Source organism: Lathyrus oleraceus, chromosome 6 (assembly GCF_024323335.1).
Source record: "Lathyrus oleraceus cultivar Zhongwan6 chromosome 6, CAAS_Psat_ZW6_1.0, whole genome shotgun sequence".
Lineage (NCBI taxonomy): Eukaryota > Viridiplantae > Streptophyta > Magnoliopsida > Fabales > Fabaceae > Lathyrus > Lathyrus oleraceus.
This window is the reverse complement of record NC_066584.1, coordinates 457,264,176-457,270,630: the sequence shown is the minus strand read 5'-3', so window position 1 is coordinate 457,270,630 and position 6,455 is coordinate 457,264,176. Positions and strand designations below refer to the sequence as shown.

Here is a 6,455-nt window from a genome sequence, read left to right as displayed (position 1 = left end):
TGGTGGGGAAACATGATTTTGTTGAACCACTGGTGAGGCACTCTGGAACTTAGCTTGCTGTTGTGGACTCAAGACAATGTCGGTAGATGGATTGTCGGCCCTATCTTCTGCCACAGTTTCGGCCGGAGTTGGAGTGGTCACAGTTTCCTAGGGATGAAAAAATTAGAACTCACGATAAAAAGAAACCCACAGTTTGCGGAGATAAAGATGGACGAATACATGAAGGGCCGCGTGAGGTGGAGAAACTATAGGAGTCCTCTCTGGATCACGAGGGGTGAAAACCTCTTCGAGGTCATCTTGAATTGCAGGTGCCAAAGTCGAAGGAGCCTTCTTCGATGGATTCTTTTTGGCCTGAGCCTTTTTTCTTCGGACAGGAGTAGGGGCGTGTTAGGGGGTGCCTTCAACGTTGGAAAAATGTGTGAATGCCCACTACCATCGGACTCCTCGTTGTCGACTGAAGGTACTTCTTCAGGGACCTAAATTGCAAGCACTACGCCAAATAAGGGAAAATAGGGCGCTTTTTTTTGCCTATAACAGCGCTTTAAAGCGCCCTCTAATCTGGCGCTGGCATAGGTAAAGACAACGCTTTTTTTCCTGGTGAAAGCGCTCTCTAAAGTGGCTCTTTAAGCCCTTTAAGGGCCACTTTAGAGGGCACTTTTTAAAGAAAGCGCCCTCTAAAGTGGAAAATTTTAAGGGTTTAGAGGGCGCTTTTACTGGAAAGCGCCCTCTAAAGTGGAAACCTTTAAGGGTTTAGAGGGCGCTTTTACTGGAAAGCGCCTCTAAAGTGGAAATTTAAAGGGTTTAGAGGGCGCTTATTTTGGAAAGCGCCCTCTAAAGTGGGTGGTTATTTAATACTTACATGCATCACATGTCTCTGTGACCATATTCTCATTTCAGGTTATGTTGCAGCCACAAGAGGTAACCAGAAGAAAATGGCATACAGCTGCTTGTTATAATTCACAAGAGCAACTAAAGGTTCTTTTTATGCTTTTATAATATTAAAATACAAATACTGATATATGCTTATTGTTTATATGATCCTCTTGCTATTTGAAATGTCATGAACCGAAACCACTGCTACTCTAATTGAAATGTATAATAACCACTCTCTTTCATTTATTTGTTTATAATCAATCAATTACAACAAAAATGCAAGTATGCTGCTAGATTAGAAAATCACACTGTTTTGGTATTTTTCATATTTAACAAGACCAAAGAGCACAAAAATGAATTGATTTAATTCAGAAAAAAATATGAATGTGAATACATGAGTGAACACTAGCTGAAGTGCTACTCGAAAGGAAACTTCATCTGAAAAACTGTTGTATTTCTTCAAGAGTTTTTCCCTTTGTCTCGGGGACCCAAATGGCAACAAATCCTGTTGTGAAAACACACACTGCAGTATATATTGTGAAGGTTCCTGATAAAAACATAGGAAGCTTCTGGTTAGAAACAATAGATATTTATAGAAAATTAACATAGGCAATGCACACAAACCTCCCGAACTCCAAACCAAGAGCAAATTTGCTGTTAATGTAACCAACCAGGAAAAGAACCAATTGGCAAGTGTTGCAAAACTTCCAGCTAGGCCTTTGATGTTAATCGGAAGAATCTATTATGTAAAATATATTCAACACATCAACTATCACATTATATTACAACAAAGGTTTGTTCATATAGGGTTGTCATGCATATTATTATTGAAGAAAATTGTACCTCAGACATTATAATCCATGGCATTGCTCCTAATCCCAGAGAGAATGCAATAACCATGACCTGAAAGAAATTGAAAGTTTATAATAATGAAGTTAGGGAAACAAACAATAGAAACCATCATTTGTGTAATAAAGTTGTATTTACACACCACAACTCCAGCCACCGATACGAGGCTCAATGTCGCATATAAATCAGAATCTGGTGATATATATTCCTGAGAGCAAATTCAACATAAAATATATTATCCATATAAAAAACCAAAAATATAAAGAAGAATTTACTGATATATAATCCTGTGAATCTGTGTTACAAATTTCTGAACATTTATGCATGAATGCATGTGTAATATCTAGTTAATGTATTATGTATATATAAAAATAAACAAACAAAAAAATGTTCAAAAAATATAACAAACAAAAAAATTATTATTACCTTCAAGTAGAATGATATTGAAACAACCAAAAGACTCAAAGCCATTGCAGATGAAGAAACCTGCAATAGGAGATTTTGATTAATCTCTTATTACCCTCCAAACAAATAGTAATGTGAATGCAAAAATTATCGAAAAAGCTCAGACTCACAATAAGTAAAAGTCGGCGACCAGATTTGTCTGCTAACCACAAAGTTAAAATCGTAGCAAGAACCTAAATGACATGTAAATATTGTTCAGATTATGGTCTGATAAATTTGGAACGTTACAAATTTAGTTTCCTTTCGGTCGAACCTGAACAGCACCGACTCCAAATGTTGCTACATCACTCGAAACATGCGTCTAAATCTCGGAATAACAGGAAAATACCACAAGACTTTTGCTGGAGACAACTTGTTCTTATATCGCGAGACACCGCATTTAGGACACTCATTTAACGATGCATACTCATTTCGAAACAAAACTCAATAAATGTATGAACCAAGAAAAATGAAACCAAAAATGAACAATAGCGAACGTCAGAAGAGAAACCAAGTAATATGAAGATTAGAAAAATACCTATGGTGTCAAAATCGAACAGCTAACAAGGAATTAATAGAAGGAGGAAACGTCGTAGATCTAACAGAGGTGGAAGGAGAACGCCTTAGAAGTAGCGAAAATCGTAGCAGTGAGAACCCTAACGTGAAAAAGAACGAAAATAACAGAGAGTGAAATAACAAAACGCGCAGTATGTTATAATTTTAATGTTTACTAAAGGGGACCTTAGAGGGCGCTTGTGGAAAAAAAGCGCCCTCTAAAGGGAGCCTAAGAGGGCGCTTATGAAAGCGCTCTCTAAGGCTTTCCAAAAGCGCTTTATAAACTAGAAATGCACATGGACTTATAGAGCGCTTTTTTAAAAGCGCCCTCTAAGGGTAACCTTAAAGGGCGCTTTCTAAAAAGTGCCCTGTATTGTTGTCCCTCTATCTCCTCCTTATTTTTTCGCTTCACCTTAGAGGGCGCTTTATTACAAAAGCGCCCTCTAAAGTGCATTGTCTATTCCAGTTGTTCGCTCCTTATTTTTTCGCTTCACTTTAGAGTGCGCTTTTGTAATAAAGCACCCTCTAAGGTGCGTTGTCTATTCCAGTTTTTGGCGTAGTGAAGATAAATAAAGGGTAATGAAAGTTGTTAAGATGGAAAAACTTGAAGACATTGATGTGAAATACCTGCAGATTGGGAGTCGATGGCGCCCGTTGCTTCTTCGAGGGTTTGGCCAAAGCTGGTTCAAAGGAGGGAACAACCATCTGTCGACCCTGATAACATAAACTTTCAGTTTTACATCCACAAGAAGAAAGGAAATAAAAGTAGTAACATATACCTTTCTGGGGGCTTCATCGACATTGTCAGCTTGAATTATATGGTCGGGAGGAGTAACAGGCGGTGGAGGAGGCGGTATGTCGCTGGCGATGGTGGATAGATCATCAATCATATTCTGAAGAAATTAGTCACTAGGAAAGACGTGACTCTTGTAGGTGGCCTACCATTCGTCAAAGTCAACTATTGTCAAAAAGGATTGTTGAAATTTGAACATAGGAAGTTCATAGCATTGGGTAGATTTGCATAAACAAAGGCAAGCTTTGTGGTCATCAGCATTTAACGATCGACCAGACCATATAATATCGGTCACATGAGATACCAGAAGCTTCATAACCATTTGAGTTAAACCAAACTGGCGAGCTACCAAATTGGGTTGATAGCTCATAAAACCGTACCCCTTCGACCCTGTTTCAATTCTGTAAGATAGCAATGTAGGAGTCAAAAAGGCTCTCCATATTACGTTTGATTGTGCTACGGCTTGAGGAGAGCCACCTAGAAAAGGATCTTTAAACCACTTTGGGCCGAAGGTTCGATCAGCGAATGAAGCCATGCCAGGAGCAAACTTATTGGCTTCGATGAACATATTCAAGTACTTCATGAAGAGGTGTTTGTTAGGAGTCTCCTGATATGTTGTCAAAGCCAACCTAGCCCCTTAGATTGGTCGATCTTCATTTAACCTCATGATGCATTCCGAAACGGGATAGCCCAGCTGATACTCGAAGGTGGCATTTAACTAGTGTTGTAGAAGCTACAAGGGACCCGATAAATTCAGGGCCTTGGGAGTGTTGGGGAGGAGTTTTAGTTTCAGCGTTGCAAGCCCCAAAGCCTGATACAAAGAGGCTAATAGCAGTTTGCCCAAAGACACTTGTCGGCCCTCATGAATTTGGATCGCCAGGTTATTGTAGCTTTTCGCTATCTGCAAGGAGCCGAGACAAAATACATAGTATGAAAGCCATAGTGTGAGGAAGGCTATGTGTTCTTCGTCGGATACCTCGACGGAGCCTTTGTTATGGTGATCCTCGATGTAATTCTAGAGATTGGCTCGACTGAACGAGAAAGTATTTTCCATCGGAAGTGTGGGGTCGAAGATTTCTCCCAACGATGAAAGACCAGTGATGGCAGCTACGTTAAAGAGTATGGGCGTCAACATCCCACATGGTAGTTGAAAGGTGTCGGTCGAACCCTATCAGAAGTACATAAAAGCCAAAAACATGCAAGGATTAACACGATGGGCATACCTCGATATTTGGATGGCGTCGAAGATTCCTGCACTCCTCCATTTATCTTGGCGTTTTCTCTGAACTTTGTTAAGCCACGCCAAATACTCTTTATTGTCGGGAGTAGGCATGGATCTGAAGACTCTGGTTTTAGCCTCCATAAATCTAACATCAATAACGTCAGACTTGTCGAAGGTAGGAGGAGCAACAGATGCATAGCCAGGGAAAAAAACTGCAATAGCTTTTGGTGAAGATTTTGGCTCCGCGAGAGGCCCATGAAATGCAACTAATTTCCTATCAACCACAAAAGGAATTAACATCTGGCACTGCCAGTTTTTCATCATTGCTTCATCAGAAGAAGTAGGTTGAGGAATGTGGTTCATACTCTTCTTTGTAGTAAGCTTAGAGGCGATTGGGTTATGCCCAGTGGCGTAGGAATTAATGTCTTTAATGTGGGTAGAAGAAGCCATGAAAGAATGAAGAAAATATGGTGAGTTTGGAGTTTTTTTATGGAAGATTCACTGCAGAAGTTGCTGGAGAAATGTGCAAGAAAAAGGCGTGGTTACGGAAGCAGAAAAGTTTGGAGGATGAAGAAAGAGCTATTTATAAGCTAGCAAGATGAACAGTTAGGCATTAATAGACTGACAAATATCCAATGAAGAAGTAGTGAGAGAGTTAGTGGTATTGGTTGAAATCCCATGACCTAGGGATAGCTAATAATGATGGCGGAGTGTCTGGGAAACAACGATGGAGGAAAGTCATCATCACACCTTAAACCATAATTAGTGATGAGACGCGTAGCCAAAATTTGGACAGTCAAAAGGCAGGGTCCTTAGTCGGCGAGCTCAAGTCGAAACCAGCCTTTTAAGGGGGGAATTTGTTAGCTAATAAATTTTGGCCAAAGAAGGAAAGGCATGGTCGGTTAGAAAGTCCGTCAGAAGGTTAGGTCGACGAGAATAGATGACACTCTAGGGTCAACATGAAAAAGGCTAGTCGAAATCGAAGGCCATTGTGTCATGGTGAGAAGCGATCATGGGTGGCCGAAACATGGGTAGTTACCTACGTACATGGGAGAAGTGGGCCGACACATGGCATCTCGAGACAGATTTGCAACCTCCCAACGGTTATTTTTTTCTAGTATTTAAGCAAGTTGTAGGTGTAAGAACAAAATTAGTTCTACAATAGAATTCTAGGATTTTGATGATAACAAAGGATGAAACCAAAAATGGCACCCTAACGACAATTCTCTAAGTGTGCAGGACTCTGAACAGCAACAAAGGAATCTGATCGTTTTATCAGATACAAACGTTGATCAGATACAAAGTACTAGAAGATCAGAAGCATCTGAAGAAAAAGTGCGCTCTAGAAGTTCTGATTCTGAGTAAAACAAGACAGTAGAAAGAACCAGAAGCTCTAAACATCCACTGGACTTAGCTCTGATGATATAGAAGACCAGTACTCTTAGAAGCTCTGATGTAACCTCAACGCAATCTCCTTCTGACACAGAAACTCTGAGATAACAAAGACTCTGATGAAGGTTCTCCAAATCTAGATAGAGTAACGGAAAGAATTTCTTCAAATGGAAAGGAAGTATTTTTAGAAAGAAGTTATTCAGGGAGACAAATTGGTTATGGCAAGAAACACAGAAGTAATGACATTGAATGCTCATCAAAGGCCAATATTCTGTCATCACTCCAACGGTCCTTTCACCACTATATAAAGGACAACTGACCTCATTG

The 6,455-nt window shown here is 39.9% G+C and overlaps 1 long non-coding RNA gene across 1 annotated transcript; it reads right to left on the bottom strand.

The window, feature by feature from the left end:
• Window positions 1-1,730: 1,730 nt before the first annotated feature.
• On the bottom strand, window positions 1,731-2,367 carry LOC127097145 (uncharacterized). The gene is made up of 3 exons (XR_007792930.1): window positions 2,298-2,367; window positions 2,149-2,208; window positions 1,731-1,930 (listed from the first exon to the last, which is right to left on the bottom strand). It is a non-coding gene; the product is annotated as an uncharacterized LOC127097145 (long non-coding RNA).
• Between the last annotated feature and the right edge of the window lie 4,088 nt (window positions 2,368-6,455).